This window comes from Macrotis lagotis, chromosome 4 (genome assembly GCF_037893015.1).
Source record: "Macrotis lagotis isolate mMagLag1 chromosome 4, bilby.v1.9.chrom.fasta, whole genome shotgun sequence".
Lineage (NCBI taxonomy): Eukaryota > Metazoa > Chordata > Mammalia > Peramelemorphia > Peramelidae > Macrotis > Macrotis lagotis.
In genome coordinates this window covers 273,565,313-273,591,144 of record NC_133661.1, presented here as the reverse complement: position 1 = coordinate 273,591,144, position 25,832 = coordinate 273,565,313, and the positions used below count along the sequence as shown (strand labels likewise).

Genomic DNA, 25,832 nt, shown 5'->3' with positions numbered 1-25,832 from the left:
AAAGATTTGGTATTATTAATCTCTTCCCTTTATTTGAAGTGCAGGAAGGAGATTTTATTTCAGTAGACTTCTAAGGAGGGAGAGGTTCTGGATGATGGGCCAGTGGATGAGTAATAGCTGGTACAGGATAAGATCTGGATTGAGGACAAATTATATTACAAGAGGGTGATGGCAATTTAACTGCCTTAATATAGATATTCCTGACTTGTGATGATTGTTGTCTTTGATTATTGTGCTAGAAGGATGATAATTGTGGCTGTAATATTTCTTATAGTTTTCCTTATTGTCACCACTTTACATTGGAAGATCCACTATGAAGTGTTTCTGATATCATCTATCATATGAATCAAATTGTTAAAATTTGAAATATAGGCCTTTCAAAATGAGGAGAAGTCATCTCTGGTCTTTGTTCTCCATATTTAGTCACTTCTCCAACCCCTAGTCCTTACTTTCCAGTCTTCCTTCACCATGACCCCATGTGGGCATCTCCACTTCTGCTTTTCAGTTTCTTTTATGGGCTGCCTTCTCTCTTTAGAATGTAAACTGCTTGAGATTAGAGACCATCTTTTTTCTTGTATTTTTAATACTAATGCTTAGCCTAGATGAAGATGTTTTTCTCTAAAAAAGTTAACAAAACTATTACTGAGACTATTTTCCCCCACCAAGGGACTAAGGCTTGAGTCCCTGACATATTGTTCCGTTTATTAAAGTATTAAAAAAAATTACTCCAAAGTAGCCAGTTCTCTTAGGCTTAGACTTCTTATTGTCATGGATATCAATGTCTCCTTTTGAGACAAAGGGATCTAAATTCATCAGAACCAATGCTGTCTCCTTGCTGAATATAATTTCTACATTTTTAAGTAAACTCCAGTTGCTTAATATTAAAATGTGGGGCCAAGATCCCATAGCACATTTAATCTCTGCAGCTGGGAAGACCAAGATTGTTTAAATTTGGGAATTCCAAACTATAGAGGGCAAAATGTTCACACAAATATAATGATAAATATGAAAATGTTCTGTTTTAAATTCTGGCAAGATAAAGGAGAATCAGTATTTTATTTATTTATTTAAGGCAATGGGACTAATTGACTTGCCCAAGGTCACACAAGTAGGCAATTATTAAGTGTCTCAGGCTTGATTTGAACTCAGGTACTCCTGACTCCAGGGCTGGTGCTCTATCCATTGTGCCACCTAGCTGCCCCAAGAATCAGTATTTTTTAAAAAATGTTTTGTTACTTAGAAATGTCTGATTTTGCCCCAGTTCTGAATCTGAACCATCAAAATGGCTTTCAATCAGGGTTACAAGAAATACTATGGGAAAATGAAATAGGAGTGGGATTAATTGGTGGAAGTTTAGGAGAAAGACTTTTGATTCAAAATAAGGAAGAGATTTCTAATAATTTAGACTTGTTCATCAATGAAAGAAGCTTTGAAAAATTAGTGAACTCCTTGTTTTTGTAAACATCCAGTAAGAGATATGACCTTTTACCAGGAATATTATGGAAGATATTTAAACACCCGGAATGAAAATGATCTATATCAATTCTAAGCAGTGTGTTGTTTCAGAATTCTCTGATTCCTTAATTTCTGTGTTGTGGTCATATCTTCCATTGCTTAAAAAAAGTGTCTTCCTATCAACCTTTAAAGTTAAGATTATAATAATGTGAGATTTAGAACTTGGTGGACCTCAAGAGATCATGTAGTGAAAATACTAAATGGGAGAGCCCGGATTTGAGCCTGCTAACCTATACCCTTTCAAACCCTTTTAAAATTTAGTGTCATATTATCTTTTCAGTCTTATCTTAACATTAATCTGCTTTTATACTTCTGATAAATTGGGCTTCTTTCTGGTGTCCATGTTTCTATGCCTTACTTCAACTTGCCTTTTTCCATATTTCTGTGCTTTGAATGTTCTTCATCCTTTCAGTAGCTGAATTTCTCATCATCCTTTAGAGTCCAACTCAAGAGCAACAATTTCTTTTTTTTAGCTCAGAAAAACACATTTTGTGTATTTCACTAATTCACTTATCTCATATTACTGTGCATTATTGTCCCCATCCATGTGTCTTATCCTTTTTTTGCTTATTTATTTTTTTCATTAAAGATTTTACTTATTTTGAGTTTTACAATTTTCCCCTAATCTTACTTACTCCCCCCACCCCCCACAGAAGTCAGTTTGCCAGTCTTTTCATTGTTTCCATGTTATACATTGGTCCAAATTGAGTGTGATGAGAGAGAAATCATATCTTTAAGGAAGAAACATTAAGTATAAGAGTTAACAAGATCAGACAATAAGATATCAGTTTTTTGTTTCTAAATTAAAGGAAATAGTCCTTGGACTTTGTTCAAACTTCATGGTTCTTTATCTGGATATAAATGGTATTCTCCATTGCAGAGAGCCCCAAATTGTCCTGATTGTTGCACTGATGGAATGAGCGAATCCATCAAGGTTGCTGTTAGGGTGTGCAATGTTTTTCTGGTTCTGCTCATCTCACACAACATCAATTCATGCAAATCCCTCCAGGCTTCCCTGAATTCCCATCCCTCCTGGTTTCTAATAGAACTATAGTGTTCCATGACATACATATACCCATGTGTCTTATCCTTCAGTAGATTGTGGGCAGGAACCATATCTTTGGCTAATCCTTGTATTTCCTCCAGCACCTGTCCCAATGATCTATATGCGGAAATATTTAGTTTTCTTGAGTTTACTGATTGATATGCTAGAGAGCATTTTGGGAGGCTCACCAGGATAAAGTAGTAATGGGGCTCAATTCCATGTCATGTGAGAATTGACTGAGGGAACTGGGTATATTTTGATTGTAGAAGAATCTCTCTTTGGGAGTCTCAAAGACTTAGTACAGTTTTAAGTTTTCAGATTAGCTTATTCAAGAAACATCAAGGCACTTGATATTGGTCCAGAATAGAGGAGTGTGAGTCAGGTATAAGAAGATGGAATTGTTGAGAAAGGGGAAGATTATGAAAAATTTTGAATGCCAAACCAAAGACTTTAGATTTGATCCTGGAAGTGATAGCAAATCCTAAAATTTATTGAATAAGGGTAAAATGGTCAGATCTGTGCTTTAGGAAAAATCAATTTGAATGGTGAACTGAAGGATGGACTGAAATGGTATGAGACTTGAGACAAGGAGAACAACCAGAGAGCTGTTGCAAGTATTTAGGAGTGAGGTGGTATGAGGTGTTGAGGGCTTCCTTCAGTGTTGTAGCAGTGTCTGAGGAAAGAAAAGGGAAAATGTGAGAGATATTACTATGGTAGACATGATGAAATTTATTGGATGTCAGAGGGAAGATAAATTAGGAGTTGAAGATGACATATAAGTTGTAAGCCTCTGAGACTGGGAGGATATTGGTATCATTGACAGTAATAGTGAAGTTAACAAGAGTGGATTTCAGTTTTAAAGATGGTGAATTTAATATGTCTGTTGGATATCAAGTTCAAGAGGTTCAAGATATAGATGCAAGATTGGAGGTCTGGAGAGAGATTAAGGCTGGACAAGTAGAACTGAGAATCCTCTGCAGACACTGGTATTAAATTCAAATTGGAATAGGGCCACTACACTGTAGGTTGCATATTGACTTAGAACCATTTTCATATGTATTTTTATTTATTTTATTAAATATTCCCAATTACAGTTTTTTTAGGTTTTTTCAAGGCAAATGGGATTAAGTGGCTTGCCCAAGGCCACACAACTAGGTAATTATTAAGTGTTTGAGACCGGATTTGAACCCAGGTACTCCTGACTCCAGGGCTGGTGCTTTATCCACTGCGCCACCTAGCCACCCCCCCCCCCCAATTACAGTTTAATCTGCTTGGGGTAAGCTTTAAGAGAGTTATGGGCTACAATGTGGACTGTGGATCATATGTTTGAGACCTTTGTCTTAGGCCAGAAAAAGGGCCATGTTTTCAAATGGGACAGGGATGAGGAGAGAATAGAAGAAACCATCTTAGTGATGTGAGATAAGGAGAAAAGAAAGAGGAATTTTCAGCAAATGGCCTAATTATTTTCAGTGAAATATGTTATGATTAGAAGTTGAGAGAATGGGGTGAAAGTAAACTGTGGGACATTTAGGAAGAAATGGAATAGTTTGAAAAAGCTAGTGTGGTAATTAAGATAACTGATCAGTGAGATGTAAAAAAAATACTTTGCTTCTATGAGAACGTAATTGAGATTATGCAATACACAAAGTTTACAATACAAAAATTTTCTCTAGCTTTGTTCAGTAACTTAGAAATAAGAGCAAAAGCAACAGATCTTTAAGAAAAGAGGGTAGTTTAGAATTGAATTGGCTAGCCAAGTGCTAAAGAATTCAAGAATATGGAAGTGGAATACTTGTGGGAGATGGCAAGATCAAGAGTATGCTCTTGATATTGGAAAGGTATGACCATCTCTTTAGTTTTTTTTGGAGTGGAGTAGCAGGCAATGGGATTTAGGTAAGTTGATGAATTGAGAGGTTAGGGTAGTTGAAGAAAAATTATTGAACATATTACAGAATCCAAGTATGAAGGCAAGATTTGGAAAGAAGAGATTGTGATTTAGTTGAGGATGGAAATGTGTATATATGTATATATGTATACATGTTTGTGTGTGTGTATATGTACAGATGTCCACAATGAGTTCTATGCCTGTCTCACAGTCTCTTCCTCAGCTCCTGCCCTCACATATATTTCAGTTTGGTCTTAGGATTTCATCTGCTTATGGAACTTTCAGGAGCCAATGAGCAACTGTTTTGTAACTTTTATAATCTTTGAATATTTCTTGTACGTAAAGACTGACAAATTGCCTTCTTTGGGGTGGGGGGAGGGAAGTAAGTTTAGGGGAACAATCATAAAACTTAAAATAAATAAAATCTTTTAAAAAAATTAACATTTATTTTAACATAGTGCATATATATATCTATATATATCTATATATATATCTATATATGTATATAAGCATTTCAAGTTCCTTAGCCAAGATTGGTACATTGTTAAGTATTTCATGCTGTTTCTCATTGAAAATGGATTTTAAATTTTAATTAAGTGTCAAATTGCTAAGTCGGTTTTATTACGCCCCCTTTGTCTCTGCCTCTTGATCTTTCTATCTCTGTCTCTCAGTCTCTCTCTCTCTCCTTCTATTATTCCCTCCCCTTGATTTCAGCTTGGAAACTTGAAAAATAAAGTTTCAGGTTTACATTGACATTCATGTCTTTCTCTTCCTGTTGTGCTGGAAAAGTTTATATGCCATGGATTCTAAAGGGAAAGTAATTTGATCTATTATTGTTCATCCATGTATATAAGTATACTTCTTGGTTTAGATATGTTAATAGTTCTTTAAAGGGGTTGTAGGTTGGGTGAAGTGTAGTCTTACAAGTCTGTATATTTTCTTGAAGGCTTTTATTTTATCTGTGATAGGGGAAAATATTTTGTTTTCATACAACACTATCATTTTTTAACAAAACCCTGTATCTACTAGTTTGGCTTATTTTTAAAAAACACAGGACTGTTTGAATGGCTTCCTGAATACTTTCATGCTGCAAAAAGATTACTACACTACACTTTCTTCTGAAACCAAATTTATCGTTTTGAAATCTGTGTATGCCTACCCTAATTTGTGTAAGGTTACTACAGATATTCCAGATCTGTTTAAAAAATTAGAGCTTGTCTATTTCTTTCCTAACTAGTATTTATTTTAATTAAGTTGCTGTTTCCATTATTCAAATATTGGGTGGTTTGTGTACTTCTTGCCTGATTAATTTTAGTTAGTGAGTACTTCAGAACTGTGTCCAATCAAAATACTTATTATATTATCTTTAACAAAACTTTTGTAATTTATTCTTGTAAATATTACTCTATCCAGGGCTAAAAGTTTAGCATATCCCTTCAATGTCTCTTAAAGCTTGCTTTCCACTGATGGGATATTTGTATTTATCCATTTTTTCCTTAAGAAAGTAAAAAACCGGGCAGCTAGGTGGAGTAGTGGATAAGGCACCGGCCTTGGAGTCAGGAGTACTTGGGTTCAAATCGGGTCTCAGACATTTAATAATTACCTAGCTGTATGGCCTTGGGCAAGCCACTTAACCCCATTTGCCTTGCAAAAAACCTAAAAAAAAAAAAAGAAAGTAAAAAACCTCTTGGCCATATTAAATATTAAATTATTAGCATAAAGCCTGATACATTTAGATAACAGAAAGGAATAAAGTGGTTTCTAATTTTAAGTTAACTTTAAATTGTAATATACTTCTGTTGGTATATTGAATATAAAATAAATAACATAAGTTACTATTAGAGTTAGCCAAATTTGCTCAACCCCATGTTGAAATCAGTCTTTTGGTGCTTTAAAAAAAAACTAGTACCACATACTTCTCTATCTTGATACTAAAGGAGGTAAAATGTAGTAAAAATGCAAGTGGCAAAAATCTTTTGTTTTAAAATAAATTTCTTCATACTTTTGTGGTTGGAAAAATGTCCTTGCTAATGTTGATTTGCATTTAAAATGAGAAGGTTGGACTAGATCTTTGGATAAGATCAATGCTTGTTGAATTGATTTCAAGGCATTGGAATGATGTCTTATGTTCAGAGCTGTAACATTTGGATTTTATTTTGACTGTTGGTTTTTCTTAGTTTTTTAAAAAATTACTTGCTCAATTCTATTTGCATGAAAATGATTATTCAATATTGTTTTGATGGTAGTGATAAGAAAAGTTGATATGCTTGCTGAAGCATAAGTGGGAGTAATACTTGGGAACTTGGTAGAAGAAAAACATCACTGTAGGAGACTTAGTTTTAGAATCTCTTCCGAGGTCTTGTTAGATATTAGAAATTTTTTTTTTGCTTTTCTATTGCTCAGTTTTCCTGTTTTGTGTTCTTTTTCTCCATTTGCAAAATATAGATTGTCGCACTTGTTTCTCATTTCTCATGTAAAGATTCATGCTCTGTCTTCCTCTAGAAGTCTTAATTGTATCTTTTCTAGCCATATTTCTGATCTCAAATGAAGAATTTCCTCTTGTTCTTTTTTCCAATCATTTCTCCAGTCAACTAAGAACAAAAAAATTTTTCCCTAGTGAATTGAAAATTAAATATTACAATTAGAATTTAAGTCTTTAAAGATTGTTATTCACACCAAAAGATATATTATAGATTAGTGAGTGTATATATATAATATTTGTATCTGTATACATGTATATATATGTGTGTGTGTGTAGGTATTGACATATATGTTCTTCAATGGCATGAGCTAATGATTGAGTTTCTTTATTTGAAGAAAGATGTGTTATGTTCACTGTGGCTAATACTAATTACAAAAAAAGAAAGAATCTTTACCAATATTTAGTTTCAAAATCCATTCATAGAAATGGATAGCATCTTTCAATAAGGAATGGAAAAAGGTATAGCAGCCTAGAAACATTGTTTATTAATGAAAATATATTGAAGGTTTATAGAGTAAGTAGTATGTGATTTAGAGTTCTATGAACCCCAGACCTACTATAGCTATTATATCCTAATCAACAAATATTTCACGGGAGCTTTTCTTATTAACAGCTTTATGCTAAACTCTAATCTAATTTTATGGCATTTCATTAGGACTACCTTTCATCCATATTTAATTTTAAGGAAATCTCAGAACTGAATCACCAATGGATCACTAAAGATAATAATAACTTTCAAAAGTATTATGTTATCGTGAGAGGCCCTGATAAGGAGTCTTGAAAACTTAGTTTCAAATTCTACTTCAGGCACTTTTTAGCTGTTTAGATATGTCATATAAAAGGTCATAACCAGGGACAAGTCACTTAACTTTTCTGCATCTTAGTTTTCTCATTTGTGAAATGTGATGGATTCAGTGATATCATAGATACATTTCAGTTCTAAATTTATGATCCTATGAGACAGAGACTGAAAGTTATTAGGTAGCAAGTGTTATAGATTGAATCGAAACAGCATTAACTAAGGTCATGATTCCCAGTTGCCTTTACTAAAAGTTAATCATTTAAGAACTAACTGATTAAAGACCATGATTGTCTCTTGTATTTTAAGAGATAAAGGTCTTCTGTAACACCCTGCTGTTTCTGTTGTATTAACAGAGATAAATCAAAGAGTGATTTCCTGTTGTAATGCTTTTGCTCTGTTGTTTTGCAATATACAGATTCGATGAAGATGCTGAAAGGTTGAGGGAATTGCCATTAAAGAAGAGGGAATCAAAGTAAGACAGACAGAAATTGTCAGTAACATTAAGAGTAAGAAAACTCAAAGACCTTGAGCATAAATAGAAAAACCAATAGGGAAGACATTAGAGGCAGAAGAAAAACTGACCTCCAAGGGTAGTGAAAAGATTTTAAGCATCCATGAATACAGTAAAACAAAAGACTATTATTCAGTACCTGATGAGAGGATCTTGTGAATTTTAAGGAGAACACAGAAGCTCAACATGCTGTTTCTGGGAAATAAGAATTGAAAGCAGAATTTATGACCTGAACAATAAAAATAATTGACATAATAGAAAACCTTGAATCCATGGTGGCAAATCTTGCCAAAAAGGAATAAAAGAAAGAAAAGCTGATTGGAAATGCAAAAACATGAAGGTAAAGGACATCTGTAAGAAAAGAAGATGGAATAAGGAAGGTATAGAAGAATAATACTAAGAAGGGTTGAAAGAGAAATAAACTTCCATATCCTGAATGGAGATTAAAATGAAAATTTAAATTATTGGAAACTAAGGGAGTGCTGAACAAGAGGAACAGCAATATGAATGTAATGAAGTGCTGAGAAAGGAGAGGTAATTTTAATAGCATCCTGGGAAGTAGGAATTGGTAAAGAGTAAAATGATAAGACATTTCAGTGACATTTTTTTTTTAGATTTTTTGAGGCAATGGGGTTAAGTGGCTTGCCCAGGGCCACACAGCTAGGTAACTATTAAGTGTCTGAGGCCGGATTTGAACTCAGGTACTCCTGACTCCAAGGCCAGTGCTCTATCCACTGTGCCACCTAGCCACTCCTTCAGTGATATTTGTAATGAAAAACTACTTAGAAAAATTTAACAACAAGGACCAATCACTTCTCTTGAGGATCTATGATAAAGGGTTATGATATCTCTCTTCTGACATAGAAATTATAGACTCATGATGTAGAAGGAGGCAAACCTTTTTAGACATGATAGCTATATGAATGTGATTTCCTTAATGAAGCTTACTGGTTATATAGGGTTTTTTCCCTTTTTTTAATTGGGGGGGATAGATAATGAGGGAAAAAGAAATGAAAGTAAAGAGAGGAAAGCCATTAATATGAAACATTTGTAGATGATTTTGATTGCATTAAATTAAAAACCGTTTGCATAGACAAAACCACTGTAACCAAGATCAAAAGAAATGTAGTAAACTGGGAAACAATCTTTAATGTTTCTGACAAAGGATTCATCTCTAAAATATACAGAGAACTGAGTCAAATTTTTTTAAAAATTCCATTCTCCAAATGACAAATGGTCAAAAGATTTGCAAAGTCAATTTACAGATGAGGAGATCAAAGCAATCCACAGTCATATGAAAAATTGCTCTAAATCATTACTTTTTAGAGAAATGCAAATTAAAGCTTCTCCGAGGTACCACTTCACACCTCTCAGACTGGCCAATATGACCAGAAAGGATAATGATCATTGTTGGAAGGGTTGTGGGTTGTTGGTGGAGCTGTGAACTCATCCAGCCTTTCTAGAGAGCAGTCTGTAACTATGCCCAAAGGGCAACAAAAATGTGCATGCCCTTTGATCCAACAATACCACTACTGGGTCTATACCCTGAAGAGATGATGGAAAAGGGTAAAAACATCACTTGTACAAAAATATTCATAGCAGCCCTGTTTGTGGTGGCAAAGAACTGGAAATCAAGTAAATGTCCTTCACCTGAGGAATGGCTTAGCAAACTGTGGTATATGTATGTCATGGAACACTATTGTTCTATTAGAAACCAGGAGGGATGGGAATTCAGGGAAGCCTGGGGGGATTTGCATGAACTGATGCTGGGTGAGATGAGCAGAACCAGAAAAACACTGTATACCCTTACAGCAACATGGGGGTGATGATCAACTTGATGGACTTGCTCATTCCATCCGTGCAACAATCAGAGACAATTTGGGGCTGTCTGCAATGGAGAATACCTCTGTATCTAGAGAAAGAATGGTGGAGTTTGAACAAAGACCAAGGACTATTAACTTTAATTTAGGAAAAAACCTGATATCTTATTGTCTGATCTTGTTATTTCTTATACTTTTTGTTTCTTTCTTAAGTAGATGATTCCTCTCTCATCACATGGAAACAATGTAAAGACTGGTAAATTGCCTTCTTGGCGGGGGGGGGGGGGGGGGGGGGGCGAGTAAGATTAGGGGAAAATGTAAAACTCAAAATAAATAAAATCTTAAAAAGAGAAAATAAAATAAATTAAAATAAAAAGTTTGCAAAGAAATGCAAAAGGAATTTCAAAAGAAAGCACAGATCACTAGGTCAGTTTTGAAAATAACATGTTGAATTTATTTTATGCCTTTTAAAAAATTAAGCATTATTAGAGATTCATGTTTTTATATATAGATCTCCTGTGGGATCTATTTATCAGACTGTTCATTTGGGTAGGAGAAAGTTAAGTTCACTTCACAAATTTATGTCTCATCCTTGTACAGGGGCCATGCTAATCTCTGTATTGTTACAATTTTAGTATACGTGCTGCCAAAGTGAGCATGAGAAGATTAAGTTCAAAATAGAAAGAAAAATATCTTTTCTTTGGGAATCTAAGCTATAATTTAAAATTCATAGTTCAAAGATAATTCTGTTTAATTTACTATTATCTATGCTATTTCCAAATACCACATTATAAAGTAATAATATTTTTAAAATAAAGCTAGAATCTTTAAAAAGGGGGCAAGAGAACCATTCATTAGATCTCCCATTTCAATGAATACCATTTTAGGATAGAATAAAAACTTTGCAATAAAATATACTGTGGTTACCTAGTGTCACAGCCTTTTGCTATGGAGTTTTGGTTTAAGTGGTTCATCTGACATATTATAAAAGCATTGAAAATGAAGTTATAGGGTCCTAGATCTAAAGTAGAACATATCTGAGTAGCCAACTAGTCTGATCCCTTCATCTTACAAGTGAGGAAACTAAGGCCCATAGATGTTAAGTGACCTGTCCATTACTCTGTCCACTTCAACAAAATTGAACAAGTTATAAAAAGAAATCCGAAGAGAAAAAAAATAGATTTTTCAGATCAATTCTTTCAAAGAATTAATAGCTATGTTAAAACCATTTATTCTAAGAAAGAAAAATAGAGAACAAAAGTAGTAATGAATATTAACTCAAATTTTAAAATAAAATTTTAGTCAGAAAACTACATTAATATATATTTTAAAAAGTTAATGTGACAAAGTTGAATTTGTACCAGGAATACAAGGATAGTTCAGTTATTAGAAAAATGACATTAATCACATAACAGTAACTAGAAGCTAAACATGACTGTCTCCATAATGAATTAAAAAAAATTTCAAACCTTACTATATACCACATGTTATCCTATGATCTTTGAAAATACAAATACTAGGGGCAGCTAGGTGGTGCAGTGGATAAAATACTGGCTTTGGAGTAAGGAGTACCTGAGTTCAAATCCGGCCTCAGACACTTAATAATTACCTAGCGGTGTGGCCTTGGGCAAGCCACTTAACGCCATTGCCTTGCAAAAACTAAAAGAAAAAAGAAAAAAAAATACAAATACTAGAGTATAGTAAACCCTAACCTGAAGGACCTTGCATTCTAAATGGAGAACATACATATTGGTGAATGGTATCCCATGATTACCGCTCTTGGAGTTAAATTGTAGGGATAGTAAATAAAGCAATGTTGTTCAGTTATTTAGTTGCTTCTGACCTTGTACTTTCATGAGACATATCCTTCTATCCTCCATGTGGTCAGTTGTGTCCAAGTCTTTGTTTGAGCTTTTCTTGGCAAAGATATTGGAATGGTTTGCCATTCCCTTCTCCAGTTCATTTTATAGCAACAGAGACAAAAACGGTTAAGGCCCTTGGCCAGAGTCACAAAGAGAGCAAGTGTCCGAGACCAACTTTTTGAACTCAGAAAGATGAGTTTTCTAACTTCAGACCTGGCACTCTATCCACTTTGCCACCTAACTGCCATTCATTTCTGTAGAGAATACTTTATATGGACATTTCCTCTTACACACTCCAGCTTGCTGGCCCCAGCCATGATCAACATTCTCACCTGACCAGCTTTCTTCCAACTACCTATTTGCCATTTCATTGTCTGGTCCAGTGGACCTTGCCATATAACTTAGAACTGTTGGCTTTCAGATCAGAGACCATCCCCTGAGGGATTTACCCTCTGAGCCATAAAACTCTATTGAAAGGAGTTCATGCTGTCCTAATTGGTTACTTTGTCACACAACTCAGAGATCTACCTGGTGCAAGTCATGTCCTCCATTCTACCCCAGACGTCTATCTTCATGTGGTAGTATTCTTTTTTTTTCATTTTAAAGATTTTATTTATTTTGAGTTTTACAATTTTCCCCCTAATCTTACTTCCCTCCTCCAACCCCCCACAGAAGACAATTTGCTAGTCTTTACATTGTTTCCATGGTATACATTGATCCAAATTGAATGTGATGACAGAGAAATCACATCCTTAAGAAAGACACAGAAAGTATAAGAGATAGCAAGATCAAACAATAAGATATCAATTTTTTCCCCTAAATTAAAATGAATAGTCCTTGGTCTTTGTTCAAACTCCATAGTTCTTTCTCTGGATACAGATGGTATTCTCCATTGCAGTAGCCCCAAATTGTCCCTGATTGTTGCACCGATGGAATGAGCTAGTCTATCAAGGTTGATTATCACCCCCATGTTGCTGTTAGGGTATACAGTGTTTTTCTGGTTCTGCTCATCTCACTCAGCATCAGTTCATGCAAACCCCCCCCCCCCAGGCTTCCCTGATTTCCCATCCCTCCTGGTTTCTAATAGAACAATAGTGTTCCATGACATACATTTACCACAGTTTGCTAAGCCATTCCTCAGGTGAAGGACATTTACTTGATTTCCAGTTCTTTGCCACCACAAACAGGGCTGCTATGAATATTTTTGTACAAGTGATGTTTTTACCCTTTTCCATCATCTCTTCAGGGTATAGACCCAGTAGTGGTATTGTCGGATCAAAGCATATGCTAATTTTTGTTGCCCTTTGGGCAACTATACCTATAGTAATGGTTTTAAATAAATTAATATTTTATTTTTCACAATAGTAATTGCAAATATTTAAAAAATAACAATATACATAGGAAAGACATTATTCAGGCTACAGCAGACATGTTTATATATTGTAGTGACTCATGTTGCATAGTTTGTTAACGTTAGATGAATAGTGAAAAAATAATAATTTATACTCATCCGAGTTTGGGGAGCTCTTGTAGCAAAACCTTGATCTTCCCCAGAGATCTGGGTCCCAGATTGGGAACTATTATGGTAACTATTGGGAACTATTATCAAATACTAATTTTATTTTTTAAATTCTAAATTAAAATGAAAGTATTTCTTTTTAGGGATCAAGTTTTTAAAAAAATATTTATTGTCCAAGTCCCGAGGTTTCCATCTGTAATCCTGAGTCAACTGAGAATGTTTTTCATTAGTCACCATGTAAAGAGAGGTCAAATAGTTGAGTACCACTGTTCCTGAAAATAAATCCCCTTCTTACTGAATCCCTGTCTTTGGGCTTGGCAGCAAATATAGTTGAAGGGTGGTTTCTTTCTGACAGTGTAAGTGTCTCTCTAAAGTTATCTTCCCCACTTAAACCTTTCTTCCTTCCTTCCTTCTTCCTCCTCTACATATTTTCTTCATGTGAAAGCATCAGTGTCTATAGGTTGTCTGAAAATATCTTAGACTCTCTCTCTCTGTGTGTGTGTGTGTGTGTGTGTGTGTGTGTGTGTGTGTGTGCCTGCATGTACCTACAGTAATTTATTTTTTTTCCTTTGAACGTCTTTTGGAATAGATGAAGCTAGAAAGGACTGCAATTAAAACCTTGGTGCCTGCTAATTAAGTGATGGCAAATACATTTTTAGGTTTTGTTTTTTATTTTTCAGACTTGTAGGGTTCAGAAAGGGGACAGGGGCATCTGGATCCTTGTACTTCTAAGATATTTTCAAAATAACAGCACTGAAAAAATGCTTTGTAGTTTCACAATGTTGTCCCTGCCCTGCTTCGCATCTCCCCCCTACCAACCATAGTAACTTTTTGAATAAGACCACCTTTTTTTCCCCATTCTGTGTGCTCCAGAGGTTTGTTTGGCAAGATTGTATCCTCCCATCTTCTCAGCAGTGGCCTCTCCCAGGTATTGACTAGGACAACACAAGTGTCTCCCTGCTACTGTCTCTTTGTTCTGTTGTTTTTGGTCTTAGCTGGGAAGTAAGCTGAAAACTGAACCCATCCGTCCAACACAAAGAGCTAGATATGTTGTCATTCCTGGTAGCACACTGTGAGATTTGTTCCCACCTCTCCTTCACACTCATTAGCCCCCTAAAGTACAGAAAAGGTTGCTTCTCTGGAATAAAAGGAGTAGACCTAAGTCGGAGAATTTTTTTGCCTTTTCCTGTGTTTTATTTGGGTGCATTCATAGCTCTCCATCTTCATTAGTGGCCCAGCAGGGGGCTGGCACCATGCTGTGGCCAGCTTTTGCTGGCTCCCTGGGGTGTATCAGAGACCTCAGAACTCAATACCCCACTATAAAAATAAAACATTGGGTTCAAACAGCCTTTTGATGGAACAAAGCCATATATCCCAATCTGTTTGGGCATATCAAATTGCCATCCCTGCTACAGCTTCTCTTTGCCTTTTTTTTTCTTTTCTGAATGTACTTGCTTCTTTTGATGGCTTCTGTTCAGTAAAGGCCCCTTCTTCATTTCAGGTCAGAGTTTCTATGCATATGAGAAAACTCCCTTTCTGGGCAAAGACCTTTTGTATCTAAATCATCTCGAAGCATCTTATGAGTGATGCAGAAGGCATTCATCATTAACTAAACTCTTTGCCGTCCAAGACATAATTTCAAGTTCATATCAGAAATTTATGAAAGTAAGCATACCCTAAAAAGTGTTTGAAGGGAAAAAAGCAAAACATACAGAATTAGAGAGTCAGGAAATTTTTAATTTGGATCACAAATTATTCATTTGTGATAACATAACAATTTTTTGTCTGTACCCTGATATGAACACAGAACACACGTCAAAAAGGATTGTCATCTATGGACGAATCAAGGATTCTGGTTTAGTAGTTCAGGAGAGTGTTTTACAACTTATCATAATGTTAAAAAAATCCTATAAGAAGAATGATGTATAGTTGCAAATGGGAAATGTTAGTTTGGTTTAGTTGTAGTTCACATTTGCTGTTTTTGCTGAATCTAATGCTGAGTCAGGAAAATTTTGATAATTACTCATTCCTTCAAGAGAACAACCATTAAAATTTCAAAACAATTATTATTGCAAAAGATATAAAGTATCTTTATTGGCATGATCTACAAGAGTTTAAACATGCTTTAGAAATCTAAAGAAACATCTGCAAAAAAGAGAAAAGTATACAAATTGAATAGTTTATGCAATATTCTACTGCCATAATTCTCCACCACTCCATTAAAAGAACATGCATGTCTTCATCCCTTCTCTGGGGCCAAATTTGTTCATTATAGTTTCATAGCATTCAGTTTTGTCTTCTTCCCCCCCCCCCTTGTTTACATTATTATAGTTGTTTTATATATTGCTTTCTGAAATCAAGCAGCTGTTCTTTTAAATTAAAATAAAATGAAAGATGAATAATAATTTTAGTTTCTCTTCTTGTTACTTTCAGTATTCTTTGTTTAAATTTAAATTCTTCACACATATATATTTTTGGGTCACTGATCTGTCAGAAATGTTCTTTTTGGTCAATCCTTAGCTTTGATTTTTTAGTAACACGTTGCTGACTTTGGAAATGTGAATACATTTCAAAATTTACTTTTCTTCTAAGATAAACAACATTATTTTCAGTTTTCCTTCTTTGAAACAATATAAAAGACAATAAACCACTAGCTAAAACTCCTTGGAAAAAAGAGAAAACAAAAGAGATAATTGAATAAGTACTAGGAAAACATTTAATTTAAATATACAAGTCTAAAGTTCTACTTCTTTTTAAGGTCATGTATTGTCTCCACATAATCATTGAGTATATTTAGTAGTAGAGCATCCTTTGAAATTCTTTCTAAGTTATGTATTTTGATTATTTGATTTTTGATAGCTCCACTACATTTGTTCTAAAAATGTCACATAATACGCTGTACTTTTCTTACTCGTTTTATTTTTCATTGTTTATTATTTATTCCATTTTCCATCAGTTATTCTTGGTAATATCCTGATGAAAGACTTAACTTTCTGACTAATTTAGTTGCAAGTACATTAAAAAAGTCCTTTTGGCCCTCCTTTTTGAGGCACCACCCTTGCTAGTCCACTTTCATGCCTTAACAACAGCCTTTAAAATCTGAAAGTAAAGATGGAGGGGCAGGTTAGAGAAGGAAGTAAACCTTGTAACAAGTGATCATTGTCAAGCAAACTTATGTTCAAATATCTTTACTGCATCATATTTCTGTCATGAAGTTAATCACGTGCTTCATCCTAGATCTTCTGAAGACATTGATTTTTTTTTTGTAAGGCACATGGAGTTAAGTGACTTGCCCAAGGCCACACAGCTAGGTAATTATTAAGTGTCTTCTGATTCTACTCACTTTATTTGGGTATCAATTTATAACACTCAGACTTCTCTGAAATCGTTCACCATTTGCCAATTAGATTCTATTTAATTTGTATATTTTCTTTTTTTTTCACCCCCCAATCTTTTGATTTTGTTTTAACATTGCTGTCTTGTGAAGTCATTTGTTTTTCAGTTATTGTTTTTAGTATCCATAGCCTATTACTTGTTAATAGTTTTTCTTTAATTTTTTCTTCCAGAACTTTTATTCCATTAAAAGGATTAAAAAGTTATTCCTTTATTTAATCTGGGTAATTTGTGTAGTCAGTAAGGAAAAATACTCTTTTTTCTTTTGAGATTTTTTTCATTATATAACTACTTTATCTGTGCTGGATTTGGGGGGAAGATATGTCTAATCTGTTCTTTTTAATACTTGCATCTTTTTTTTTTTTTTGCTTTGTCTTTTCTACTTTAGTTCTTGATTTGGGGTGAGGCTCTGTTGTACTTTTGAGTGAGGTGGTTGTCCCTGCTTTGTTTCAGTTTGGTTTCTGCAATTCGAGTGCTAACCTTTACCTCTTAGGGTTTAGGTCTTCTTGTTGCCTTGAGTCTTTGAGGTTGAGCATACTAGGTCTTTACAACCCTTTCTGGAAACAGACTTGCTAGGGAAAGTCTGGGGACCTAAACTGTCTTTGTCTTGCTACTGCCATGACTGACTTGTCTGTCACTCCCACTCCATGGATTTCCATAGTTCTCCCTGTACCTTTCTGACCACCCTAAAGCTTTCTCTGGGGAGTCTTTACCCTTTTGCTTTCTTTTGACATACAGCCTTATAGGGTTACATCATATCTCAGCATTTTCGGGCCTCTGAGTTATTTTCTTTGGTCCTGGCTTCATTCTTTCTTATTGCCAGTGAATTTCTAAATTTCTGGCTGAATTTTTGTGCATTTCTGGGAGATAGTTACTGTAGTTTCCCATTGGATTTCTTGATCATTATTTGGCCTTGGAATAAATTTCAAGTTTTTACTGGAGTAGGTATGTGGAAGCTAGGTGGTCTGTCTTTGTTCTTATAGTTATCTTAGCTAGAAATCCAAAAGGGTCATTCTTACAAAGGTTATTTGAATGTTTTTGTTTAAAATAGTGTAAAGAGTTCTGGAATTAAAGTCAGAGGACCTGGGTTTGAATTCTCACTCTGCTACTTGGAACCTTGTGAAGCCATTTAGCTTATTTCAGCCTCAGTTTCCTTGACTGTAAAATGAAATAGTGTTCTAGATGACATCTGAGGTCCCTTCAACTACAATTTTATAATATGATGACATTTTCTGTTGGTTCTCAAGGCAGGTTATAAGTTTTCCAGGAGCTAGGTAAGCCGTGTCAGAATGTGATAGAACCAGTAACTACTTAAAATTTTAAAAATTGGAGTCAAAATGTATATGTAGTTAGTTTCTCTTTTGAACTATTTTATTCCATTTTAATTCTCTAAGCTTTAAGAAGTTCATGAAGGAATAGCTTCTTTTTTAAAATAACATATTACTTATGTTTCTTATAGCAATAAATAAAAATATTTATTATGGACCAGATATTGTGTTATCCACTGAGGCCCCAACCACTGATATCAGATGAGATTATTTATCAGATCAGAGAATCTGTCAGGAGCATTATAGATGGGAAGGGAGAAGAAGATAGAAAATAAGAATTTACACGGCCCCTACTAGCTGAGTACTTTACTCTTATTTCCTCATTTGATCCTCATAACAACCCTGTAAGTAGGTGCTATTACTATGCTCATTTTATGATCAAAGAAATTAAATCAGACAGATATTGAATGATTTTTGCAAAGTCACACAGCACGTATATGCATATGTATATGAGGCTAGATTTTGTGTCTTTGACTTGAGGTCCAGCCCTCTAGCCACAAATCTTTCAATCTCATCATTATTCAGTGATAATGATAAAGGATGTCACTTTGAGAACTACTCTATGAGGTTGATGATAAAAAAGAATGTTTTTCCCTTCTTTAACTAGACAGATCCCCAAATGTCTCCTGAATTAAATCCATTCTCATCTATAAATAAAAGGATTGATTTCTAGATCTTATTCTGTGCTCTGCTATGCACTTGACTTCATGTTTTTAAAATAGTTTCTGCCTTATGACAGCGTTTCCTCATTCAAAAATAGGATAACCTCCTAGGCAAGTTATAAAGGTTTGTATTTGAATAGACATTCTATTTCCTTTTGTGGATGGTTGCTTTTAAAAAAAAAGTGAAAAGATTCAAAGCAGAAAGTGGAAATAGTATTCTTAAGAAGACTGAATATTTTCAAATTTGTCTGAGAGGTGGAGTGATAACACCACCAAATAACATGAGTCATGGGGAGGGTACAGACTCTAATATTGTTAATTGTTCTGCTTAGCTCAAATTTGTGACTATCTGCTAACTCTTTTTATATAAAGGATTTTAATTAAGCATAAAAGTTTTCAGGATTTTTAATGTTGGCAACTGTTGAACAAATAAGAAAAACTGATAGAAGGTGGTAATTCATTTGATGGCTATTTGACGAAACTGGAATATCAAGCTTTATGAATTGTGGGAGTTTTGAGTCAGAAGGAGCCAGAATTTTGATGAAGTTCTCTCTGGCTTTCTTCCTGTCTTATGTCTTGATTTTTCTTCCAATACAGTCTTCTTATATATGAAATTTGTGAAAAATCCAATGATAGGGGAAGGAAGATCAGTGTTTTTTTTTTGGTGGTGTTGTTGTTGTTAGCATTATCAAGTAGAAATATCTTAAATGTAAAGCTTTTTAACCATTTTTTCCCTTGGTCATGAACTTTTTTGGCAGTTGAACAAAACTTAGGTTCTTTCTCATAGTAACTTTTTTAAGAGAAGGGTAAGGGAACAGGTGCCCTTGTTACTTAAGTGCCTTATGGCCTCAAATACCAGTGTGTTAAGTGGTTTTTTACAGATATCACATTTGATCACTTTTTAAATGTATAAACTAAAAAAAGTATAGGAATATAAAAGAAACCAATCATATTTAATTAATTACAAAAATTAATACAAGCAAACAAATAACTATCATTACAAAAATATATTAAAAATAAAGCAAAAGAAAATATTCATGGGCTCTGGCCTGGACTCCCTCTCCTTTAGAGAGAATATTTAGGTCATGTTATAATACCATTTACCCTTATCATATGCTCATTTTCTATTGAACATTTTAAAACCTCAATGAATTAGAAATAGTTATAATTATGAATGTACCTGATCTAGCAACCAACTTATTTTAAGATTGTTTTCAAACTAAAAACAAATCTGTGAGCCAGTTTGTCTGGAAATCCAATGACCAAGCTTCATGTTCTGGCTCAAACTGCTCATCTGTGGTATGAGGCTGAGCATTACTCCTTTGTACTAGGACCTAACTTCCTTAGGTTTTGATGATCAATAATTTCACTCATTCCTGACTTAGGTACACTATATAAAAGTTGGTATTTAAAAAATGTTGAGTCCTTTCAGGTCTTCATAATATTTTTTTTGAATAGAACAAGTAGAGAGTGCTACTCTGCCTTTTCTGATTTGTAAGAATGAGAAGAATGACTAAAGTAATGAAATGTAAAGCAAATTAAATCAATTATATGAATAGTTACATGGTCCCTAGGGAATCTCAAGCTTATTTTTAGGTGATCACTTCTTCACTTTTCTCATCCCCAACTTTTATCAGAACTAACTAAGACAAAGTAAATCAAAGCATAATCTCTATAGATTTGACTTTCTGGTCTGTTTGCTTTTCCTGCCAAAATGCTGATGAACCAAGAAACAGCCAAAAGTCTAGCAGGAGACAGAAAATAGTAGGCAATACAAAGATGCTAGAAAGTTAGCCTCTGAATAGTTAAGAGTCGAATGTATTATTACTTTAATAAGTGGATATTACTCTTTTCCTTGGAAGAATTCTGTGACTCTTTACAAAGCCATTAGTAAATTTATAATTTCTCTTTTCTCTGATGTATGCAAGTTGTTAAAAATTTGAAGAGGGATGGGAGGAGATCTTGGATCTTTCATTTCTACAAGTTTCTATGATTCATCATTGAAAGTGAAGTGAGGGTCCAGGTCCCAACTAGTATAATAAATAAAGCAATATGTAATAGTATTTTCCACTTATCTGTTACATATTTAAGAAATTTAATGCTAATAAATCCTTGAGTGGTTGTGAATTATTGTTCAAACTCCTGAAATGAAAATGCAAAGTAAATATTTTTTAAAATATTGAACTCATTGCTTTATTTCCCCATGGTAATAGGTTTTGAACATTCATTATATTTTATATTAGAAAAGAGAATTTAAAGCTTTGTACTTGTCATGCTTCTGGCCCATATTCTTGTCTACATGGTAATTTCTGAAATGACCCAGCCTTGATATTTAGGACTTAGGCAACCTGGCTCAGTCTGACACCAATCTTGACTATTTATGTTGGCCACGAATCCCAAAAACTCAAGGTAACAACATATACCAAATGAAAAAAACTTATACAGGGATAATTTTACTTGGCAATTTTACAGCCAACAACACACAGAAGTTTTAGTTTTGGATGCCAAATCTGGCCTAAGGGGTGGGGGACGGGTGGGTAGAATTTCTATTTCTGTATGAACTTTAAAGGTTTAAAGAATCAGAAGATGACATAATAGATAATGGAAACTTTGCTATTAACCTTGAAGGAAAATATAAGGAAAGGTAAGAAATACTGACACAAGTCCCCATCTCCCCAATTCCTCCTCCCCAATTGCAGTTCTGTTTTTTAAAGCTAAAAAATTGTGATCTTCTAGTATATCCTTTGAGAATTTCAAAGGGATTTATTATTATTGATAAAAAGTTTTAACACTAAATGAGATTGTATCCAACAGTATTTATAAGAATAGATTGTTAGAATGTTTGGATCTTGTCAAATGTCACACAATATGACCAAGACAGAATTCATAGCCTTAAGACACAGTCATCTAATCCCCTCACTCCATAGTGTATTCTCCCAACAGTCCTTCAGTTAAGTGCTTTTCATCATCATAGAGCCCTACTAAACCATAGAACTTCACTAAACCAAGTGGCTCTGGATGCAGGGTTATCTCTAGACACCATTGACATCATGTCTCTTTTCACATACCATTTGGATGAATATTAGCCCACATCATTCTTGTAAGTGGGTTACAAGAAAGCCACAAAAGATTTCATTCAATTCTGAAATGTCTTGTTTGAGTTTTTTAAATGAACTAGAGAACCACAATTAGGATGCAGTAATCATATGGGCATGTACATACCAAGCCTCAAAAAAACGAAATACATCACTTGTGTCTACAGAAGGGTTAGTCCAATTCACATGGTTTATAGGTAGCAATCCAGAGTAGCTAGAGAGCTAATCTCAGAGCCAGGAAGATTTGAGTTCTAGTCTTTCCTCTGACATGTAACAGGTTGCTTGACTCTTGGACAGTTTCTAAGAAATCTCTCAATGACCCAGGTATTCTTTTAGACTAAAACTGTACAGAAGTTGAAAGCCTTCGTTGACCCTGGGCAGGCCATTTAACCTCTGCATGCCTCAGTTTTCTCATTTGTCAATTGGGGATAATAATAGTATCTTTCACATTGTGCTATATAACTCAGATAAGGAAGCTTTGCCTGTCTGTCCCATCCCCATTCTGTTCCTCCCCCACACTCCCAATATTAGATTGTATTGTGAAAAGCATAATAGCCAGGACTGAGGAGGAAAAGAATAATCTGTTCTTTTTATTTGAATCTGGAGTATTGGGTCCAGTTACAGGCACTGCATTTTTACCCGGGACTTTAGTAAACTAGAGGGCACCCAAAAGACTAACCAGGATAAATGACTTAATGCAAAAGCAAACCTGGGGATGGAAAATAGAATAGAAAGTAGAACACTCTAAGCAGTCCTTGCTTTCAAGGATTTCAGACTTTAGTTGGGGAGATCCCTTATAAAAGACATCACCTGCAGAGCAAATGAGAGGCTTGGAAAAGCTAACAAAAACAACTAATAAAGAGCAAATTACCTAGAAAGCAACTCTAGGAAAGATAATCTAAGCATCATTGGAGCACCTGAAAAATCATGTTTTTTCTTTCCCCAAATTGAAGAGATTGTGTTTTAAGAAACCATAAATGAATATTTTTGTATCTATTAGAGCCACAGACCAGAGTGAAAAATAGAAATAATATGGTCACCTACTAAAAGGAATACCCAAGTGCAAATTATAGCCAATGTTATAATATTATAACTATATATTATAATATTATAGGTAAATTGTGGAGGTTCCAAATCAAAGAAGAAAAGCAATTTAAACTGTGATGTGACCAGGAAAAAAGTCTTCTAGTAACAAGAAGCTACAGTTAATATCTGTGTTTTTTTTTTTATTTTTGCAAGGCAGTGGGGTTAGGTGATATGACCAAGGTCACACAGCTAGGTCATCATTAAATATTTGAGATCATATTTGAACTCAGGTTCTCCAGACTTCAGGTCCAGTGCTCTATTCACTTCGCCATCTGGCTGTCCCCTGCTACAGTTAATATCACAGTACTTTGCTACAACTTTATAAAGGAGAAAAAATCTTGGAAATTGATATTCCAAAAAGATAAAGATAAAGTCTTACCATTAAGAATAAATTGCAGAACTGAGTACAATCTTTTTTCCCTTCTTTTTTCTTTTTAATAAAAAAAGATTTTATTTATTTTGAATTTTACAATTTTTGCCGATCTTACTTTCCTCCCCGCACCTCCCACAGAAGGCAGTGTGTTAATCTTTACAATGTTTCCATGGTATACATTGATCTAAGTTGAACATGATGAGAGAGAAATCATATCCTTACAGAAGAAATATAGAATATAAGAGATAGCAAAATAAGATAAAGATTTTTTTTTAATTAAAGATAATAGTCTTTGGATTTTGTTCAGACTCCACAATTCTTTCTCTGGATACAGATGATATTCTCCATTGCAGATAGCCCAAATTGTGCCTGATTGTTGCACTGATGGATTGAGCAAGTCCATTGAGGTTGATCATCACCCCCATGTTGCTGTTAGGGTGTACAATGTTCTTCTGGTTCTGCTCATCTCGCTCAGCATCATTTCATGCAAATCCTTCCAGGCTTCCTGAATTCCCATCCCTCCTTGTTTCTATTAGAAAAATAGTAGAACTGAGTATAATCTTATGAAGAAAAAAAGAATCTTAGTGGCAGCTAGGTGGTACAGTGAATAGAGCACCGGCCCTGGAGTCAGGAGGGCCTGTGTTCAAATCTGACCTTAGACATTTAACAATCACCTAGCTGTGTGACCTTGGACAAGTCGCTTAACCCTATTGCCTTGCAAAAATAAAAACCTTTAAATTAATAAAAAAGTATTTCTAATCAAATTATCAGAACTGAAAAGAAATTGTGAAATGCAATCATCAGAGTCAAAGAGAAATCTAGAAACTAAATATATTCATGAATCTGGAAGGGGCTATACAATAATGAAGTGCTTGCATTCTAAGAATGGAAGAAGAAACCCATTCTTTCTGAACTTTAATCTCTAAAAGTTCCCTCAGGGAGTGAAATAAAAAGTATTGTGTTGAAGGTGCTTTTATTTTGTTTTGATGAAGTTAAGAGAAAAAAAATGAGGATTAGCAAATATATCAAAAAACATACCAGAAAATGAAGGGGAGGAAATTTACCATTTTACATAACTGTAACCCATAGGATGAAGAACATATGAATATAGGGGAATTAATAGGAGGTGAGTACAAATGGACATCATACTAATATGATTTACCTGAAAGAACAAGAGTATTAAAATAATAAACTCAAAATTTAGTATGTAACTATATTAAATTCAGTAAGGATAAAAAGATGAAAGGAAGAATAAGTTTAAGAGTGAGGATAGGATGGGGAAGAGGTTAGTTACAAACGAAATAAAACTCCAGTGTCAGGAGGTAGATGTTTAAGGGAAGTGTAAAGGTGGGGATCCACTGAAATGAAAGTTTTCTAGAGAGGAAAGTGTTAATTTTTTGATCTGATTATTAACTTAGCTAAACTGACTGGGGTAAGCATTCAAAAATAATAATGTAGAACCTTTCTAACTCACTAAAGAACAGGAACTGGTACTATGGACTGAACCATATACCCTCATAGTTGAGGACAGCATATATTAAAACTGCTTTGGGAGGAGGGAGAGAGTATAAGGATGGGACTGCATTGATTATCCCACTCAAAAGTAATTACTACCTTTGTTTGTTAAAAAAATATTCTTTGACTAAATCACTTAATTGTAATCACAAGTGAACGGAGCCTATATGCCTCCCTGGGTCCTTTATAGTGATTTGTGAGAAATTTGATTATGCCCTAAGTAATAGGCTTAAAACTGTCTTAGAACCAGAAAGAGTTTCCACGGTACCCATCTGTCATACTTCTGAGAAGCAAAAGTTAGGGCTGATTTATGATAGAAAAGAGACATATTGAGGATCCATAAGTATTCTGGATCAGAAGATCCTGGCTGAGAGAAATTCCAAGAAAATATTGACTCTGTCCAGCTTCCCTTCCTAGGCCTTGTCCATCCACAGACACTATAATATAATTTGCTATTTTTTTCTCAAACATTTCCAGTAAACTTAATTTTGTTTCAACCACAAAGAGACCAGGGATTGACCAAAGAAAGATAGAAATGTAAATTTAGGCACAGAGCCCAACCTCTGCTTAGATGTTAGGAATTTTCCTAACTGGGGGCTCAGAATGATTGTGACTGAAGTCATAACTTTTGTCTAAAATTAATTTCCAAATGTTGGAGAAGGGAACCACATGAACATTAGAGAGCATTATGTTGTCCATTAGGTTTAAATGAGCTAGTAATTGCAGTGATGTTAAAAAAATGGGGAAAAAGACCAAAAACCTGTTATTAAGTTTGAGAAGAGGGAAGAGAGTAAGTAGAGCAACAAAGGAACAGAAATTGATAGCTTTAATAAAAGATCATTAGTATAAAGCATACTCTTTTGCCACCTTACTTTTTTTGTCATAGGAGGCAAACAAAGAAAAAAATAAGATGTTAAGACAGTTCACAATTTGTAATCA

General features: G+C 34.5%; 1 protein-coding gene, 1 long non-coding RNA gene and 1 other non-coding gene across 3 annotated transcripts in view; 2 read left to right on the top strand and 1 right to left on the bottom strand.

Moving 5' to 3' along the window:
- The window catches only part of LOC141522548 (uncharacterized), a 90,413-nt gene extending 82,259 nt beyond the window's left edge, over nucleotides 1-8,154 (top strand). The window contains exon 3 of the long non-coding RNA XR_012478232.1: nucleotides 8,145-8,154. This is a non-coding gene — a long non-coding RNA (uncharacterized LOC141522548). The remainder of the gene's footprint in view (nucleotides 1-8,144) is intronic.
- The window catches only part of RAD51B (RAD51 paralog B), an 832,520-nt gene that overhangs the window by 230,720 nt on the left and 575,968 nt on the right, over nucleotides 1-25,832 (top strand). The window lies entirely within an intron of this gene.
- LOC141523125 (U6 spliceosomal RNA) lies at nucleotides 10,616-10,719 on the bottom strand. Its single transcript, XR_012478338.1, has one exon. It is a non-coding gene; the product is annotated as a U6 spliceosomal RNA (small nuclear RNA).